The sequence below is a fragment of the Heterodontus francisci genome, chromosome 6 (genome assembly GCF_036365525.1).
Source record: "Heterodontus francisci isolate sHetFra1 chromosome 6, sHetFra1.hap1, whole genome shotgun sequence".
NCBI classification, from domain to species: Eukaryota; Metazoa; Chordata; class Chondrichthyes; order Heterodontiformes; family Heterodontidae; genus Heterodontus; species Heterodontus francisci.
In genome coordinates, this window is record NC_090376.1 from 80,395,405 (window position 1) to 80,414,528 (window position 19,124).

General features: G+C 43.9%; 1 protein-coding gene across 1 annotated transcript in view; it reads left to right on the forward strand.

Moving 5' to 3' along the window:
• Positions 1-11,354: 11,354 nt before the first annotated feature.
• The window catches only part of LOC137371409 (serine protease 23-like), a 32,838-nt gene continuing 25,068 nt past the window's right edge, over positions 11,355-19,124 (forward strand). The window contains exon 1 of the mRNA XM_068033970.1: positions 11,355-11,823. The gene's annotated coding sequence lies outside the window, so the exon portion shown is untranslated. The remainder of the gene's footprint in view (positions 11,824-19,124) is intronic.

Sequence of the window (19,124 nt, forward strand, 5' to 3'; positions counted from 1 at the left end):
CCCATTGTTCCATTACCATTTTGCCTGCCAATCTTTGATTACAATTTATCCGGGACAGGTCCGTTCTCAACCTGTTGAAATTGGCCCTCTGGCAATTCAGTATTTTTACTCCAGACTGCTCCTTGTCCTTTTCCATAGCTAATCGAAATCTTATGATACTATGATTACTATTCCTTAAAATGGTTGCCTTACTGACACTTGACTCCCCTTATTCCCAGAAACAGTACCAACAGATCCTGATCCTTGGGTTGGAAACATACCGATCAAAAAAATTCTCCTGAACACACTTCAGAAATTCTTGCCCATCTCTTCCCTTTACACCATTACTATCCCAGTCCATGTTAGGATAATTGAAGTTCCCATTATCACTACTATATAGTTCTTGCACCTCTCTGTAATTTCCCTGCAAATTTTCTCCTCTATATCTTTCTCACTACTTGGTGGCATATAGAATATACTCAGTAGTGTAATTGCACCTCTGTTGTTTCTTAACTCTAACCAAATAATTCTGTCCTTGACCCCTCTAGGACATCCTCTCTCTCCAACACTGTAAAGTTCTCCTTAATCAGTACTGCACCCCTCCTCCTATTTTTTCTTCCATATCTTTCCTGAACACCTTGTATCCGGGAATATTTCATACCCAGTACTGCCCCTTTTTGAGCCAGGTCTCTGTTATCACCACAACATCATATTCCCATATGGCTGCCTGCACCTGCAGCTCACCAACCTTATTTACCCTGCTCTGTGGATTTACGTATACCGGAATTACATCTTACTGTATTTCCTCTTAGTCTGGCCCCACCTAATACCTTACTATTTCTTACTCTTGTGCTATCCTCCTCTCCCAATCCTTTATGCACCTTGTTTATCCTTCCTAATGTGAAATCTTGATTCCCATCCCCCTGCCAAGTTTAAAGCCTCTCCCACACTCCCACAGCATTCGCAAACAACCCTGCAAGGACATTGGTCCCGGCTCTGTTGAGGTGCAACCCATCCGGACTGTACAGGTCCCATCTACCCCAGAACTGGTCCCAATGTGGAATCTAAAGCCGTCCCTCCTGCACAATTTCTCCAGCCACGTATTCATCTGCTTTAAACTCCTATTTATATACTCACTAGCATGTGGCATCAGGAGTAATCCGGAGATTACTACCTTTGAGGTCCTGCTTGCTATTGGCCTTCCTTGCTCCCTAAAATCTGCCTGCAGTACCTCATTCCTCTTTCTAACTATGTCGTTGGTACCGATATGGACCACAACCTCTGGCTGTTTACCCTCCCCTTCAGAAGATTCTGCAGCTGCTCAGTGACATCTTTAACCCTGGCACCACAGGAGGGAGGCAACATATCATCCTGGAATCATGTCTGGGCTGCAGAAACACTTGTCTGTTCCCCTAACTATAAAATCCCTATTACTATTGCTTTCCCTATCTTCTTCCCGTCCCCCACCCCATACAGCTGAGTTAGCCATGGTGCCATGGACTTGACGCTGGCTGCATTCCCCAGATGATCCATCATTCTCACCAGTATTCAGAACTCAATACCTGTTGGACAGTGAGATGCTCTTAGGGGACTCCTGCACTACCTGCTTGGCAGTCACCTATTCCCTCTCTGCCTCCACACCCTTAATCTGTGGTGTAACCACTTCCAGAATGGTGCTATTCATGTAGCTCTCAGCCTCACAGATGCATCGCAATGATGCCAGCAGATGCTCAAGCTCTGAAACCTGGAGCTTGAGCTCCTCCAGCCAGCAACACTCCTGCACAAGTGGTTGTCCAGGACATGAGAAGCATCTTGGAGTTCCCATGTGGAACATGATGTGCACTTCATGAGACTGAAATGTCGTGCCATTCCTCCAGTTATGAACTAATGTATTAACTGAACAGAAATAAACTAAAGACTTATATATCAAAAAGTTTATCTAGTTTATCATTAACAGTAAGTTGCAGATTCTTAGCTCTGAGTTTGACACACTTTTAAAGAGAAAAAACAAAACTGCAATACTCACCAGAGAATACAGAAAAATTAAGTCATACTGATATGTTTTGTGAAACTAACTGAAAGTGATGCCAGTAACAACCACTGATGGGTTCATGAATTCACTTCAGTGCACCCACTGGTTGTTTGTCTCCATTATCCATCTGTCATGTCATTTTCTGATAAATGATCAGTTCATATCTGAGAGATATAGAGTAATGTCTTATCTAGCAGACAAATCAATCCTTCTACAATAAACCTCCTATCTATTCCAGAATTGGTTACATTAACAATGTCATAGGTGTGTTCCAAGGTAATTTGGCATGCACACCAATATTAATATTTCCTTGACAAATTAATACAATGAAAGTATTTAATCTCACAAAGACATGTACAGTGTTGGAAATATAAGAATGGTCATGTGGCTACTGTTCATGGAACTAAAGATACTTGGGAAGTCTGCAATGGCAAACAATGCTCCTTCTTTATTGTTTCACTGCTCCTCCCGGTTTTATGCTGCTTCACAATTACTTCAAAGATAAAGCTTTGTCTCTAAATTGTGTAGCATGCAACACACAACAATTCATAACACCCATACAATACTGTACCATTCGAGTCATTTGGACCTGGAGCTCCCATTTGATTGCATTTTCTATTGGCACAATTCCCCACACTATCGGTGTAACCAGCACCAAAGGTTGCAGAATTTTAAACACAAATTGCATTCAGTGCAACTTGAGTTTCCTCAATCTTTTACACTAGTTTAGAAAACAGTCTGCTGGAAACAGGCCCCAGACAGAAACTGGCCATGCCCCCAGGGTGAATGAATCATCATTGGTTTCAGCATATTGCACTTGTTTGTAGGCCTTTGAAGGGGCTCCAAAGATTCAGCTGGCGTGTTGGACAGAAGGACGCTAAAAGATACATTTTAAAGGTTTTGAATGTAATATTTTTTAATTTACTAAGGAACTGACTGTAATACCACAATATAACTAGAACATAGTTTTAGTATTTTTTAAAAAGTCATTTTCAGTAATTTAAAGTCAGGTTGTTCACAGGTGGTGAATTGAAACTGTGATTAAAATGCATATTTTGTGATATACCCAATTACAGTTGTATTTATCAAACTTCATCAAGCTACCATTCTTAATTATATCAAGGAATTTTTAAAAGTAATATTACAGTTTAAAACATTGCCTGACAGTTCATGGCAAATTTTGTGATCAGTGATATGGAAATGAGTTTGAGTGGAAAATCAGGGAAAAAATCACTTTATAAAACGGGCACAATTTTGGGTAGAATTAGCATTGGAATCACCAATTACATTCAAAGCAGAAACTTGACCCCCTGACCATCCACCCCTCCCCCCCACCACCCGCAGCATTTTCTTCAGGACTACCTCTTCACAAAAAAAATCACTGATTCCTGTCGACTTTCTGGCTTTGGGTTTTTTATCATGTGGGAAGTAGGTTCCCAGTCTATACTGAGGAGTCAGCGGAAAAGAGGGTGGAACTCTGATGTGGCAGGCCCTTACAGGCCTGCAAAATGTTATCCTCTGCCCTTCCCCCCACAAAATTCAAACTTTTTTTGATCTTGTGCATGGTATTGCTCCTGAGCACTTCCACAACCCATGGTTGCAGGAATTTCCTGTCTACTTTTACCAACCATTGAATGTTGGGTGCCTGGCCCAAACAGACAGCCCTTACACCCAGTATTCAAACATTAAAAATGGTGGGAAACACAACAGAGACAATGTTCGTCTGATTTACATATAGTTAACATACACTTTGTATGTGCAAAGCCTGGAAAACAGAGGAGGGAGAGAGGCATACAGAGGCATGTGCTGACGCCAAATGTTTCTGTCCGATTTATTCCATCATATTAGTTAGTGCCGCGAGACTCATCGTTACTCCTATTACAAAACCCAGGCAATCATGTATAATTTAAAAACAATGTTCAAAATCAAAAATAAAATAGGAATAAAATTGAGGCAAAGATAAGTTTCATCTCTCTTCAGCACCTGGAAAGTTATTTTTTTTAAAGGTGTTGCATAATGGAATTAAAAGGATGAAAACAAAGGCTGATACCTCAAATGTTTTATCAATTTGAACTACCGGAAGAAGCTGTGTTTAGGATGGGGTATATTACAGTTAGGAAAAATATTAATATATGTTCTTGTTACAAAAGGTGCTAAAAGAAAACCTGCTAATTAATTTTCTTCAGTTACAGTTTTAACTCTGATTTCTACAGAAATCCAAGAAAACAGCTTCGAGACAGTTTAATGTTGAGTACTGCAAAGCACATGCTGTAATGGAGACCATAATCAGCACATCATGCAACTCAGTGCCTGGTATCCTGGCAGCGATCATGATGCCTTTAGTCTGTGCCAGTTTGCTGTACCATCAGCATCAGAACCATCATCAGAAACTACAGGGTGGCTACTGGGTGACAAGGGCTACCTGCTGACCATCTGCCTCATGACTCTAGTGCGCAACCCATGCACACGTGGGCAGCATGCATATAACGAGAGCCATGTTGTCACACAAAATGTTATCGAGCAGATCATTGGGTACTTAAACAACACTTCTACTATCTGGACTGCTCTGGAGGAGCCCTAAAGTACTCTCCAGAGCATGTCGTGATTTATTGTGGTGTGCTGCATCCTGTAAAACCTCATCATTATGAGGTCACAGTCCTTGCTACCAGGTGTCCAGTGAGCAGCTGAAGAGGAGGTGGAGGAAGAAGAGGAAAAGGAGAAAGAAGATGAGGAGCAAGAAAGGAGGCAATCAACATATCCCCTTTTTGACCAGACTGTCTGTGATCAGCTCATCCAACTCCAGTACCAGTGAATGTAACCCCAATTTCCCATTTAACAATTGTCCCACACCTTACTCTCCCTCTGTTACTGACCATCACAGCTCTTGGTCACAATGAAATAAAAGCCACTGCCAAGCAAACATTCCAAACTAAATTTATCAATCGAACCATCAAATATTCCACACAAAAGTCACTAAACAACCTTGTTGCATTCCCTTAGTGCCTGTCTTCCATGTGCCTTTACTTATCCTAGTGCTCCTATGCAGTGTTACCCCTGTGGCTGCTACATGGCTGGTCGAAAGCTGCTGACATTCAGTCGGGGAGATTGTTAGGGCCTTGCAGGATGACCTCAAGCAGCTCTAGCCTTAGAAGACCTGGATTCGGACTGCATCATCTCAGCATGGGCAGCAGCAGTCTGGCTGGCTGACAGGCAACAGCAAGGGCACTGGAGAAGTGGCAGTGTTGGGAGGATGAATTCTTCCATCCTGAGAAGGGATAGCAAGCTCATACTCCACAGTGCCACTCCTCCAGGGTGACGTCTCAACAATTCTAGCAATGTAACGGAGGACAGATTGCAGGATTGCTGTGAGACCCTACAAGCCTGGTATTCACAGCCATGATGACAGCAGTCTGAGCATGTGTGGCAGCAAGCTGAACTTGCATGGCAACAAACTAAGTTTGCATATCTTCAGTCTGAGCTTCCACTGCAGCACCTAGACTTTGTGTGGCTTCTGCTTGTGCTACATTGGAAGCTGAGACTTCACCCATCAGATGCTGTATCATGGTTGGGTCCACAATGGAGTTGGCCAGCGCATCCATGCTGGAAAGGATGGGCTCCAAGCTCTCTGCAAAGCTGTGTGTGAGTCCTCCACAGCAGAACTTGTGTATGATCTCGCCCACTTGGGACCTGGCACCTGCACTACCTTTGTCTCCTGCCCTGGCTGCAGGTCACTCATACCTAATGTCTTGCCATGTGCACATCCCACCTCTAATCTACCCTATAAAGAGCACATAGGGCAGGATTAATGGCCACTTAAGTGCCTCTTCCTGCCTCCAGTCTAATTTTCTGGAGGATGGAGGCGCCTACCACCATGTGGTGACGCTGTCAGGTGAGACCAGGCAGCCTCCTAGTGGGGTTGTGGGGTGGGGTGGGTGGGAGTTCCCTCCTTGGCCCCCAGATGATCACCACTTCTGGGAAGACCTGTCCCCACCCTCACTAACCTCCCCCCACCCCCCACCATCCTGTTTCCAGGGTCTGCCTGACTGGTCCCAACAACCCCAATCCCACTCACCTGTCCCGGGATCTCAAATGTCTTCAGTACGCCAGGCCTCCTGCAGTACCAGCAGTGGCCACCGCTACTGATAATGCTGCCAGTACTGCAAAGCTGCCAGCCCTCTGATTGGCCGGCAGCTCTGGAGGCGGCAACTTGTTCCTTACAGAGACAATGTCCTCGATGCTGGGCAGTTAATTGGCTGCCGGCTGTTAAATTGCAATGGGGGTGTGACAGAGGGCCAAGGCAGGCTCTCCCTCTCGCCTTCCGGCCCGCCACTGGGACACCTGCCGCCGGAATAAAATTCAACCCATGGTGTCAGTATTTGAACTGGTGGCTACAAGTGTGAAAGGGAGTGGAGGTGTTTCTTCATCATCAGTCTCTTCTTCCAGTTCTTGCTCTTCCGCCACAGCCTGATCAGCTTGCAATTCTTGGGTATCTGAAAAGAGAAGACACAAGGGTAGAGTGTGAAGGGAGGGGGAAAAACAAGAGGTACATGCTTAAACCATCTGAAGCTTACAAATCAGAAGAGATTGTGAGATGATGGGGAAGTGGGTTGTGAGAAGGAGGATTAGGTGTGAAGCTTACCATCATCTTTGATGGTTTCAGCCCCAACACTGGCCACGGCCTCAGTCATGGCCACTCCAATGATGCCAAGCACCATCTCCTCCATGGGGCTGAGGACATGCAGCTATGTCTGTTCCCCACAGGTTAGGCGCTGCTGTTTGCAGTTATTTGCCACCTTGTCCTGCAAGAGAGAGGGAAGTATATCAGTTAGTGTGGTGCATTATGTTTGGGTGATGTGACGCTCATGATTGAATAGCTGGCAGTGTGTGAAAACTGAGAGATGTGGGTGTGAGACTTCCAGCAGTGCTAAGTGTTGGAAGGTGAGGTGATGCTATGAATGTGAGGTATATGTTGTGACAAATAGAGATTGTTGGTAGGTGAGTGAAGGGAGTGCGCTGTTGAATTGAGGAGTGCGTGAGGTGAATGGTTCATTTGGAAGGCAATGGCATTTGAAGATACATTCACTGACCTTGACCACGCGTGTGAGGTCATTGAACTTCTTGTGGCACTGCATCCAGGTCCTTTTGGCTACACTACTTGCATTGACTGCGACAGCTGTTTGCTCCCACTGCCTTTGCCTTGTCTGTCTGGAGGGCTCCTGGTCCTCTGTGGATAGAGGACCTCTCTCCTCTTGTCCACCTCTGCACCATGGACTCCAGTGCTACGCCAGAGAACACTGGAGCATGCTGTTTCCCCGGTTGCACCATTTTTCAGTGTTCTTCCTGCTTGGACACTCTTCTCCAGCCACTTCCAGCACCTGCTGCAGCCAGAATGCATCACCCTTTTGTGAGGTGCAGCCTGCTTTATATAGAGCAGGCTAGCTTTAACTGTTGCTAGCCTCACATGATATTACACCCCCTGCTCTGGCATGCAGCCACTCAGCGGGGCACTTAGCACTGGCTGCATGTTACAATCATGGTAATAAGTAGGGCAGCACAAAGTTTGCATCCTGCCTACACTGGAAGGAAGGAGCACAGGTTGATTGCACATCACAATCCCCATGCCTATTTTTGGGCCTTATCAACTTTTGTGGCCCTGAAGTCTAAACATTGATGTTCAAACATTGATGTCCAGTTTCCATAGGGACCATAATCCAAACCTGGGCACAGGAAGAATCTTCTGTCAATGTTCTACACTAAGCAAAAAGCTGAAACAGCTGTAGAGATTCTTAAAGAAAATTTATGATTTTTCAGTTTTCTCTTGATGGTTATTTTGCCACAGTGCACAAACTGTCTTTTGTCTTTCACACTAGGCAGAGGGAAATTGGGGAATGGGTGAGAGAAAAGTAAAATGAAATGAAAGAACTCATGAGAAATGGAAGCAGAGGAAGAAAGGAAAGCAATCATGAAACAGAACAAATAAAGCTAAGGACAGAAACAAACAAGAGAACAGAGAAGATCGTAAATATTATAATCTATCCCAGAGTTAGAATGTTTCATGTATACATAATTAAAATACATAGATTGGAAACAGTTAGATTGTTTTCATACTTTTTAGTGTGTTACAATTTGTATGGAGCAAAAGATGTAGGTAAGATGAGCTGAAAATAAGGTGAAATATTAATTATATTGTAAAAAGATAGAATGACAGTTGTGACAATGAATCATTGAAGCTACTGGGGAAACCATGTTCTGCGCACACAAGTAAAAATATCATGATGCTCCAGTCAATTAGTGATTTTCCTCCCACTTCACATATTAGCTCCAGGACCTATATGATTATGACAACTGATGTTATAATCATTAATATAAGCTAAATTGAAACCAACTAAACACTTACTTCTAACCACCAAAATTATACCTCTGCAGGATCTGTGGGGAGGAAGTGGTTGGAACGTGGTGTATGAAGGGTCCATATCACTAAAAGTACAAAGTATTGGACAATCTATTTTTCTTTTTCACTGCCCCCCCACATTTTGTTCCACATTGATATGCATGTTTAGGAGGGAAGAGGCTGCTTCATAATAGCCATAACACCAGTTATCAGAACCGAACTGCCAAACATGCTTGTACATGCAGTAAATAGTTGAATCTAAATAATAGGAAATATGTGTGAGAATTGCTCCAAACTGCAGTTTTGCATTACTGAACATAAGACCATTAGAAATAAGAGCAGGAATAGACCATTCAGCTTCTCAAGTCTGCTCCGCCATTCAATAAAATCACGGTTGATCTTTTACCTCAGCTACACCTTCCCACAGTATGTCCATATCGCTTGCTTCCCTTAGTATCCAAAAGTCTGTCACTCTCTGACTTGAATATACTCAATGACTGAGCATCCACAGCTCTCTGCGCTGGAGAATTCCTAAGGTTCACAACCCTTTGTGTGAAAAAATTTCTCCTAATCTCAGTCCTAAACGGCTGACTTCTTATTCAGCCTAATTCTAGATTCCCCTGCCAAGGGAAACATCCTCTCAGCATCTATGCTGTCAAGCCCCTTAAGATTTTTTATATGTTTCAAAGAGATCAGCTCTCATTTTTCTAAATTCTAGGGAATGTAGGCCTAGATAGCCACCATGGACTCAATGGGCTGAATGGCCTCCTTCTGTGTCATAATGACTCTAGCCTACTCAATTTCTTATCATTGGACAATGCTCTCATGCCAGGAACCAGTTAAAGGAACTCTCATCGCACTCCCTCTAAGGTAAGTTTTTCCTTCCTTAGACAAGGAGACCAGTACTCCAGGTGTGGTCACACCAAGGCCCTGTACAATTGCAGTAAAACATCTTTACTCTTGTTCTCCAATCCCTTTGCAATGAAGGCTAATATACCATTTGATTTTCTAATTGTTTGCTGTACCTGCATGTTAACTTTCTGTGATTTGTGTACCAGGGCATCCAGATCTATCTGAATACCAACATTTCCAAGTCTCTCAAGATTCAGAACTGAGAACTGGTGAAATAACGGCTGTGAAATGGGTTGAGTGACCTTTTACCTATCCCCTGGGTTTCTTTGATGCAAGTTACCTGTAGTGTTGGATACACTCAGCCATCTATTTTATCTACCTGCTACTTAATCACTGGCTTACCTTGAGTGCTTGCACTGTAGAAAACAAATAATTACTTGCCCTGATAAGGAAAAGTATCAGTGATACTTTATAGAGGTCCATTGCTCAATGTTGATTGGTGCCTGCAAGCACTGACACCCGCAGTCCTGGGAAACCTGAAAAAGAAAACAAAATCCAGACTGGCCAGTTTTAATGATATGATCTAAAATCTATTGTATCCAGCATCTCTCTTGCAGAAAGGCTGCAAGCTTGGCCAAAACTTTGAAAACAGAAGGTCTGACATAAGGAATAAAAACTTACATTTATATGGTCTCCTTCAGGTCCTCAGCACTTCACAGTCAACTAATTATTTTTAAGTGCAGTGACTGACCGGCACAGACACAATGGGCTGAAGGGCCTGTTTCTGTGCTGTATAACTCTATGAAACTATGACTGTTGTAAGGTAGGCCAATGTGGCAGCCAGTTTGTAAACCACAATATCTCACAAACAGCAATCCAGATTGCTGTTGATTGAGAGGTAAATGTTAAGCAGAATTTATTTACTGTTCTCTCTTAATTCAAACTCACTTCATTCAAATTATCTGACAATTCAATATTTTAGCAATTAGTTCACACTTTACGGTGCTTCATGCAAATTATTGGGTGATTCATTTTGTTGTGTCAACCTGACTTTGAATTATTAGTAGACCATAATACAATGAAGCTTCGCTTACACCTGGAGTCAAAGATAAGTTACACAGGGTTGATAGAGTTTACAATTTGACACAGAATATCTGGTTTATGGTGGGAACAGATGGAATGGGCTAAATGACCTTTTTTACATCCTTCAGCTTTCGTCGATTTATGAGTTGGACCATCAGCTAGAGTAATGAGCAAGGACTCAGCTGTGGTATTCAAAGGGAAGCTGGAGCAATTTATGATCCACCAACCAAGATATACAGTATTTGTGGAATGGAGCTAGGGAAAAGATGAAAAATAGTCAATGTGGCCTGAAACAGGACCTGGATGATGAATGATCTGGATGTTGTTTGCATGCTCCCACATTCCTATGTGCTGATTAATTTTCATTCCCTCGCGCATTTTTTAAATAATGAGCATAACACCAATGAATAGGTAGGTAGACAACAATGTACCATAATCTGCCCAATATTATTTTAAGAGGTTTAGTCAGATTTAGTTGTCTGCACAACCAGATCACAAATATTGCGAATACGTAGCCATCAGATTAGTTTTTTTTAGTTCTACAGCACATCTTGATTGAGCGGATTTTGCATTGCACCAACGGAGGAGGAGCAAACACGAAAACACTTCGATTCGGTTTTCTCACAGCATGAGATCACCTGGCGTGGGTGTTTGTGCATTGCTTCGTCTGCCGAATTGTTGCTGTGACTGCTTTGAACATTTCTGATGTTCTTTTCAACCATGTTAAAGCTTTTAAGTTAAAAATTCTCATGATAAAAGTTTACTTGGCAGTTGGAGGCCAGTGAGCAGAACATGCGTTTAGTAACTTTAGGTGCTCCTGCCAAACTGGCAGGTTTAGTAAGTGCAACGTTACTAAAACGCAAGGTGCTATTTAATTTTCAACCAGACCTGTTAATAATTTGTGATGATACAAATGCTGGAAATCTATTCATCCATGTGTCCCATGAAGCATTTGTAAAGCCTTTTTGAAATATAATTGCATTGAAACTAACTGTGGTCATTTTATTGAAAAGCTCTCTTTGAAAGGTTATAATAATTTTATATATTAGTGTTTGGTGAGTGAGGGGGAAGGGTACAGAACTGGGCTGATGTGAACGTCGGGCGTCGCCTGGACCCACGTGATGAGCCGCACACACACACAGCGAGAGCTAGAGAGAGAAAGTTCAGTAGAAGACAAACTTTCCCAGGATCTTGTGCTGAGGGTTTGGGGAGGAGAGGCTAAAGAGAGCCATAAACAGCTGTTCGGTGCAGTTCTCACAGCTACACGAAAACAAACATCCCTACAGGGGGAAAGAAACAGTCCAACTCACATAGAAGGGAAACAACCAACTGGATTTCCCAACTGTATAAAAAGGGCTGAGGATCCTGACAGTAAATCTTAAGAGAGAGCGCAGAATGAACGGCTGTGCACCTGCCGGAGTCTGAGCAAAAGCGACATCACTGATAAACTGTACAAGTGAGATAAGGCTCTTCGGACAGAGATAAGGTATGTTGTGTCACGTTGTTGCATTGAGTCCTTTTGGTTTTTACATTAATATTTCATTGCAAATGGGAGTCTGTTAAAGGGTTGCGTGTGGTAATGCGCTACCTTAGTTACTTAGTAAAGATACTTTCACGGGAACGTTTTGAACTGTTTTTGATTTAATTAAACCGATGCATCCGGACCAGGATAATTCTGTCAAGCACTATTAATAAAAAAAAACGAAAAGCGTGGATTCTCAACTAATTCAAAACAAAGTTTGTATGAAAGTAAGTTACGAAAATACCATAATTTGCAATAAAACGGAATGGCTTGACGCGCAAATGTTGTCCCTTTTTGGTAGTTTGGGAACTCGATGTTCGACAATCGGATTGAAATAACTTTGGTAACAGTTGTGAAGCGACAAAACCTGAAATTTAACCGTTTTCATTAGGAGGTCCCATTGCTGTGGTTTGGGGTGAGGCAAAGACCGAGAGTGTGGAGGACATTCTCCATATAGCAGAGGTTCGCTATTGTGTTTTTGTTCTATAATTGTGCTGTGAATGCGCTTTAATCTCGCTATTAATTAACCTTTTTCACAGCTGTCTCAAATATGCTTCACCGGGTTGAGTAAAGTGTAGAGAGAAAGTACATTATACAATTTACCAATACACGCAAACTGCGTCGGGCTTCACTCTGCGGAGGGTAAAGTTATTTATTTGAATACAAGATGAAAGTAACACCTTGTGATGAAGCTGCTCAAAGTACAGGAGACCGTCCCTTCCTCCTCTGATAGGGGGCTTGTTTTCAAACCATATTTAATTTTTTCCACTACCACAACTACGTGTCTCTGATAGAAACCCATTCCACTCTCCTTTCTCCAGCACTGAGCCTTAGGTCGGGAGACCTCCGACAGTGAGGGCTCTCGGTCCATTTCCTTCCCCGGCGGGGGAGTGCTGCACTGCAGCAAAATGCTGTACGTTGCCTGGCCAGGAGCCAGTGGAACTCACCCGTTGAAGAGAATTGGCTTCACGGAAGAATGGGGATTAAAGCAAGCTTGCGAGCGCGGAGATTAGTACCTGACCACAAGAGCTACTCCACCACATGTATTTGTCATTACCCAGTAGTTTAATTCTTTTGATCACGGAAAGGTCTATTCCGCTTTCAAACCTATTTTTTCATATAACGTTAGAATAATGACTTACTTTACATTTGTAATGGTTAGTATTACACAGTAGAGCTAAAATGTTCAGAGCCACAAGAAATATCTAAAATTTGTTGTGTTTAAGCTGTTGCTACTTTTTGAGGAGCTCCCAGCTTGGACTGGTTCCAGTGATTGAGGTTGGGTAACCACAACAAACCAATCTTGCCAGTGGTCCGACATCCCACCAGCTGGATCTGCAAACTGTGTTGTATATAGTTTGTCATAAGTTGTCATTATTTCCATTGTATCAACTGAGTGGCAAAGATGGATTGTTCTTGGAGCAAAGAAGTTTGAGATTTCATTGAGTTGTTCAAAATGATGAGGGGTTTTGATAGTGTAGATAGGGAGAAACTGTTTCCACTGGCAGAGGGTTGGTAACCAGAGGGCACAGGCTTAAGATAATTCACAAAAAAGAAGCAAGTGGGGAGGTATGGAGGAATTTTTTTTACACAGTGAGTTGTAGTGATCTAGGATATTTTGTCTGAAAGGATGGTGGAAGCAGATTCAATAGTAACTTTCAAAAGAAAAGTGGATATATAAGTGGGTAGGCGGTGGTGTAGTGGTATTACCACTGGACTAGTAACCCAGAGACCCAGGGTATTTCTCTGGGGACATGGGTTTGAATCCCACCACAACAGAAGGTGGAATTTGAATTTAATTAATACATCTGGAATTAAAAGCTAGTTTAATGATGGCCATGAAACCATTGTCGATTGTTGTAAAAACCCATCTGGTTCACTAATGTGGAAGGAAGTCTGCTGTACTTACCTGGTCTGGCCTCCCACAGCAATGTGGTTAACTCTTACAAGCCACTCAGTTGCACCTAACCACTACGAAGTCAATAAAAAGGAATGAAACTGGACGGACCACCCGCGGACCACCCGACATCGACCTAGGCACCGGAAACTACAACGGCAAACCCAGCCCTGTCGACACTGCAAAGTCCTCCTTACTAACATCTGGGGGCTTGTGCCAAAGTTGGGAGAGCTGTCCCACAGACTAGTCAAGCAACAGCCTGACATAGTCATCCTCACGGAATCATATCTTACAGGCAATGTCCCAGACACTGCCATCACCATCCCCGGGTATGTCCTGTCCCACCGGCAGGACAGATGCACCAGAGGTGGTGGCACAGTGGTATACAGTAAGGAGGGAGTTGCCCTGGGAGTCCTCAACATTGACTCCGGACCCCATGAAGTCTCATGGCATCATGTCAAACATGGGCAAGGTAACCTCCTACTGATTACCACCTACCGCCCTCCCTCAGCTGATGAGTCAGTACTCCTCCATGTTGAACACCACTTGGAGGAAGCACTGAGGGTGGCAAGGGCACAAAATGTACTCTGGGTGGGGGACTTCAATGTCCATCACCAAGAGTGACTCGGTAGCACCACTACTGACCGTGCTGGCCAAGTCCTAAAGGACATAGCTGCTAGACTGGGTCTGCAGCAGGTGGTGGGGGAACCAACACGAGGGAAAAACATACTTGACCTCATCCTCACCAATCTGCCTGCCGCAGATGCTTCTGTCCATGACAGTATTGGTAGGAGTGACCACCGCACAGTCCTTGTGGAGACAAAGTCCCGCCTTCACATTGAGGATACCATCCATCATGTTGTGTGGCACTATCACCATGCTAAATGGGATAGATTTCGAACAGATCTAGCAATGCAAAACTGGGCATCCATAAGGCTCTGTGGGCCATCAGCTGCAGCAGCAGAATTGTACTCAACCACAATCTGTAACCTCATGGCCCATCACATCCCCCACTCTACCATTACCATCAAGCCAGGAGACCAACCCTGGTTCAATGAAGAGTGCATGAGGGAATGCCAGGAACAGCACCAGGCATACCTCAAAATGAGGTGTCAACCTGGTGAAGCTACAACCCAGGACTACTTGCATGCTAAACTGCGTAAGCAGCTTGCGATAGACAGAGCTAAGCAATCCCATAACCAACGGATCAGATCTAAGCTGTGTAGTCCTGCCACATCCAGCCGTGAATGGTGGTGGACAATTAAACAACTAACTGGAGGAGGTGGCTCCACAAATATCCCCATCCTCAATTACGGTGGAGCCCAGCACATCAGTGCGAAAGATAAGGCAGAAGCATTTGCAACAATCTTCAGCCAGAAGTGCCGAGTTGATGATCCATCTCGGCCCCCTCCTGAAGTCCCCAGCATCACAGATGCCAGACTTCAGCCAATTCGATTCACTCCGCTTGATATCCAGAAACGACTGAAGGCACTGGATACTGCAAAAGCTATGGGCCCTGACAATATTCCGGCAATAGTGCTGAAGACCTGTGCTCCAGAACTTGCCGCGCCCCTAGCCAAGCTGTTCCAGTACAGCTACAACACTGGCATCTACGCTGCAATGTTGAAAATTGCCCAGATATGTCCTGTACACAAAAAGCAGGACAAGTCCAATCCGGCCAATTACCGCCCCATCAGCCTACTCTCAATCATCAGTAAAGTGATGGAAGGTGTCATCAACAGTGCCATCAAGCGGCACTTGCTTCGCAATAACCTGCTCAGTGATGCTCAGTTTGGGTTCCGCCAGGGCAACTCAGCTCCTGACCTCATTACAGCCTTGGTTCAAACATGGACAAAAGAGCTGAACTCAAGAGGTGAGGTGAGAGAGATTGCCCTTGACATCAAGGCAGCATTTGACCGAGTATGGCATCAAGGAGCCCCAGCAAAACTGAGGTCAATGGGAATCAGGGGGGAAACCTCTGCTGGCTGGAGTCATACCTAGCAAAAAGGAAGATGGTTGTGGTTGTTGGAGGTCAATCATCTGAGCTCCAGGACATCACTGCAGGAGTTCCTCAGGGTAGTGTCCTAGGCCCAACCATCTTCAGCTGCTTCATCAATGACCTTCCTTCAATCATAAGGTCAGAAGTGAGGATGTTCACTGATGATTGCACAATGTTCAGCACCATTCGTGACTCCTCAGATACTGAAGCAGTCCGTGCAGAAATGCAGCAGGACCTGGACAATATCCAGGCTTGGGCTGATAAGTGGCAAGTAACATTCGCACCACACAAGTGCCAGGCAATGACCATCTCCAACAAGAGAGAATCTAACCATCTCCCCTTGACATTCAACGGCATTACCATCGCTGAATCCCCCACTCTCAACATCCTAGGGGCTACCATTGACCAGAAACTGGACTGGAGTAGCCATATAAATACCATGCTACAAGAGCAGGTCAGAGGCTAGGAATCCTGAGGTGAGTAACTCACCTCCTGACTCCCCAAAGCCTGTCCACCATCTACAAGGCACAAGTCAGGAGTGTGATGGAATACTTTCCACTTGCCTGGATCGGTGCAGCTCCAACAACACTCAAGAAGCTCAACACCATCCAGGACAAAGCAGCCCGCTTGATTGGCACCCCATCTACAAACATTCACTCCCTCCACCACTGACGCACAGTGGCAGCAGTGTGTACCATCGACAAGATGCACTGCAGCAATGCACCAAGGCTCCTTAGACTGCACCTTCCAAACCCGCGACCTCTACCAACTGGAAGGACAAGGGCAGCAAATACATGGGAACACCACCACCTGCAAGTTCCCCTTCACGTCACACACCCTCCTGACTTGGAACTATATCGCCGTTCCTTCACTGTCGCTGGGTCAAAATCCTGGAACTCCTTTCCTAACAGCACTGTGGGTATACCTACCCCAAATGGACTTGATGGCAGTGCAGTGGTGGGGTTCAATTGTAGCGCAGTCAGGATTAATGGCCTGGAATTTGGTGTAGGACCCAATTCTGCTGGGCTACCAACCCTATTTTAAAATAAAACATCTTTTGCTATGCCAAATTCTGCTAAAGGTGAGGATAGGTGGGTGCTTCTTTATGCAGGTAGGCATACCACTGTCCCACACCAGACCCTGGTAGATCTGGGGTCTACAATATGTTTTAATTCTGGGCTTCCCGATAGCAGATTTGAAATTGTGAAAATGTTTCACTTTCCTAAGTATCCTCAGCCAGTATAGAATAGCCCCCTTAACTTGCCATGAGGAGAGTGCTCCAATGATGCGGAAAATGGTTCATCGCTATTTGGGACAGGGTCAGGTGTGCAGCAGGCTGGTGAATGGAAATCCCACCATGCCACATTGTTAGTGGAGCAGGTCCCCAAGAATTTTGGGTACTATATATTGTGTGTTGGTACAAAGGAACACACACATAAGGGGTCAAATATCGTGGAAAAACTCCTGTAGTCGAGTGATTAGATGAAATTCCAGTTGACCTTACTGGAAATTAGAGTGCTGAACTGTGGGTTAACAATGCAAAACATTTTCATCTGGCTATTGACTGAAATTATGTCTTTTGATGCAATTTTTGTGCAAATAAGGATTTTTTTTTTGTACAATCAGTGTCAAGACAAGATAAACCTAAACAAATCAAAGAATGCAGCATAATTTTGACCACAGTCTTTGAGTTGATGTCAGGGTCAGAGAATGTTTTCTTAAGCTAAGTGTTCAGTTCAACTTTCTCAATCCTCTGGTTTCCATCGAGTTGTCAGGAATAATAATTCAGTTGCTGTTGTACTCAAACTCCTGCTGTTGCAAATTGCTACCTGTAGTAGTGGTTATGTAAAGTCCTAAAGGTTCGGAAGCCAACTATTTTTCTCATGCACAAAATGCAGTGTGGAATGTGTATGTGCAAATAACAGGCATTTTTTCTTTCCTCTTTTGCACGATTGCAACAAAAAACCATTGTAAACCAACATTCATCCTTCCACAAAATTACCCAATTCTTGGGGTGGCTGAGGTTCTACCATTCACATTATTGGCTCCAGATAGAATTGGTCTTTGTACAAGTCATTGATTTAGTTTACAGAACAGAAAAGCAATTTTTCTGCAGCAGTTTTATTTTATAAAACACAGATCAGATGAAGTTTAGGTTTTTTATTCTTCCTGTATTCCATAAAAACTGCACCATTTTAAATAGTTGTTTGTATTTTTTCAGACTTATGGTATAGATCTGTGAATATCAGTCCTGACTTGTGCTCTTATATTTGGACAATATTACATGCATTAGAAGAGATTACATTGTGATCTAACTGGGATTAACTGTTCTGTACTAGTTTTCTTCCAGTCTTAAATCATCTGCATACGAGTGCAGCTTTCTCTATTTTGCATTTAAATGATAGATACTCCTTTTTTTTCTTCATTCATGGGATGTGGGCGTCACTGGAAAGGCCAGTATTTATTGCCTATCCTTCATGGCCATTTTGCTGTTCAGAAGGTGGTCATGAGCCCCTGTCTTGAATATAACTGAGTGGCATGCTAGGCCATTTCAGAGGGCAGTTAAGAGTCAAACAGATTTCTGTGGATCTGGAGTCACATAGAGGCCATGCCATGTTTGGGGGTTGTGGGGGGGGGGGGGGGTGTTGGTGGTGTATGGGGGAGGCAGGTAACTATAGGCCAGTTAGCTTGACGTCTGTGGTGGGAAGGTGTTAGAATCAATCATTTTAAAAGGCTATAGCTGGGCACTTAGAAAAACTCAAGGTAATCGGGAATAGTCAGCATGGTTTTATTTATTTATTTAGAGATACAGCACTGAAACAGGCCCTTTCGGCCCACCGAGTCTGTGCCGACCAACAACCACCCATTTATACTAACCCTACAGTAATCCCATATTCCCTACCACCTACCTACACTAGGGGCAATTTGCAACGGCCTATTTACTTATCACCTGAAAGTCTTTGGCTGTGGGAGGAAACCGGAGCACCCGGCGAAAACCCACGCGGTCACAGGGAGAACTTGCAAACTCCGAAAGGGAAATCATGTTTAACCAATTTGTTGGAGTTCTTTGAAGCAATAACATGCGCTGTGGATAAAGGGGAGCCCGTTGACGTACTGTACTTGGATTTCCAGAAGGCATTTGACAAGATGCCACATAAAAGGTTATTTTGCAACATAGGAGCTCATGGTGTAGTGGGTAACATATTAGCATGGATAGAAGATTGGCTGGCTGACAGAAAACAGGGAGTATGCATAAATGGGTCCTTTTCTGATTGGCAGGATGTGACAAGTGGAGTCCCGCAGAGGTCTGTGCTGGGGCCTCAACTTTTTACAATTTATATCAATGACTTAGATGAGGGGAGCGATGGC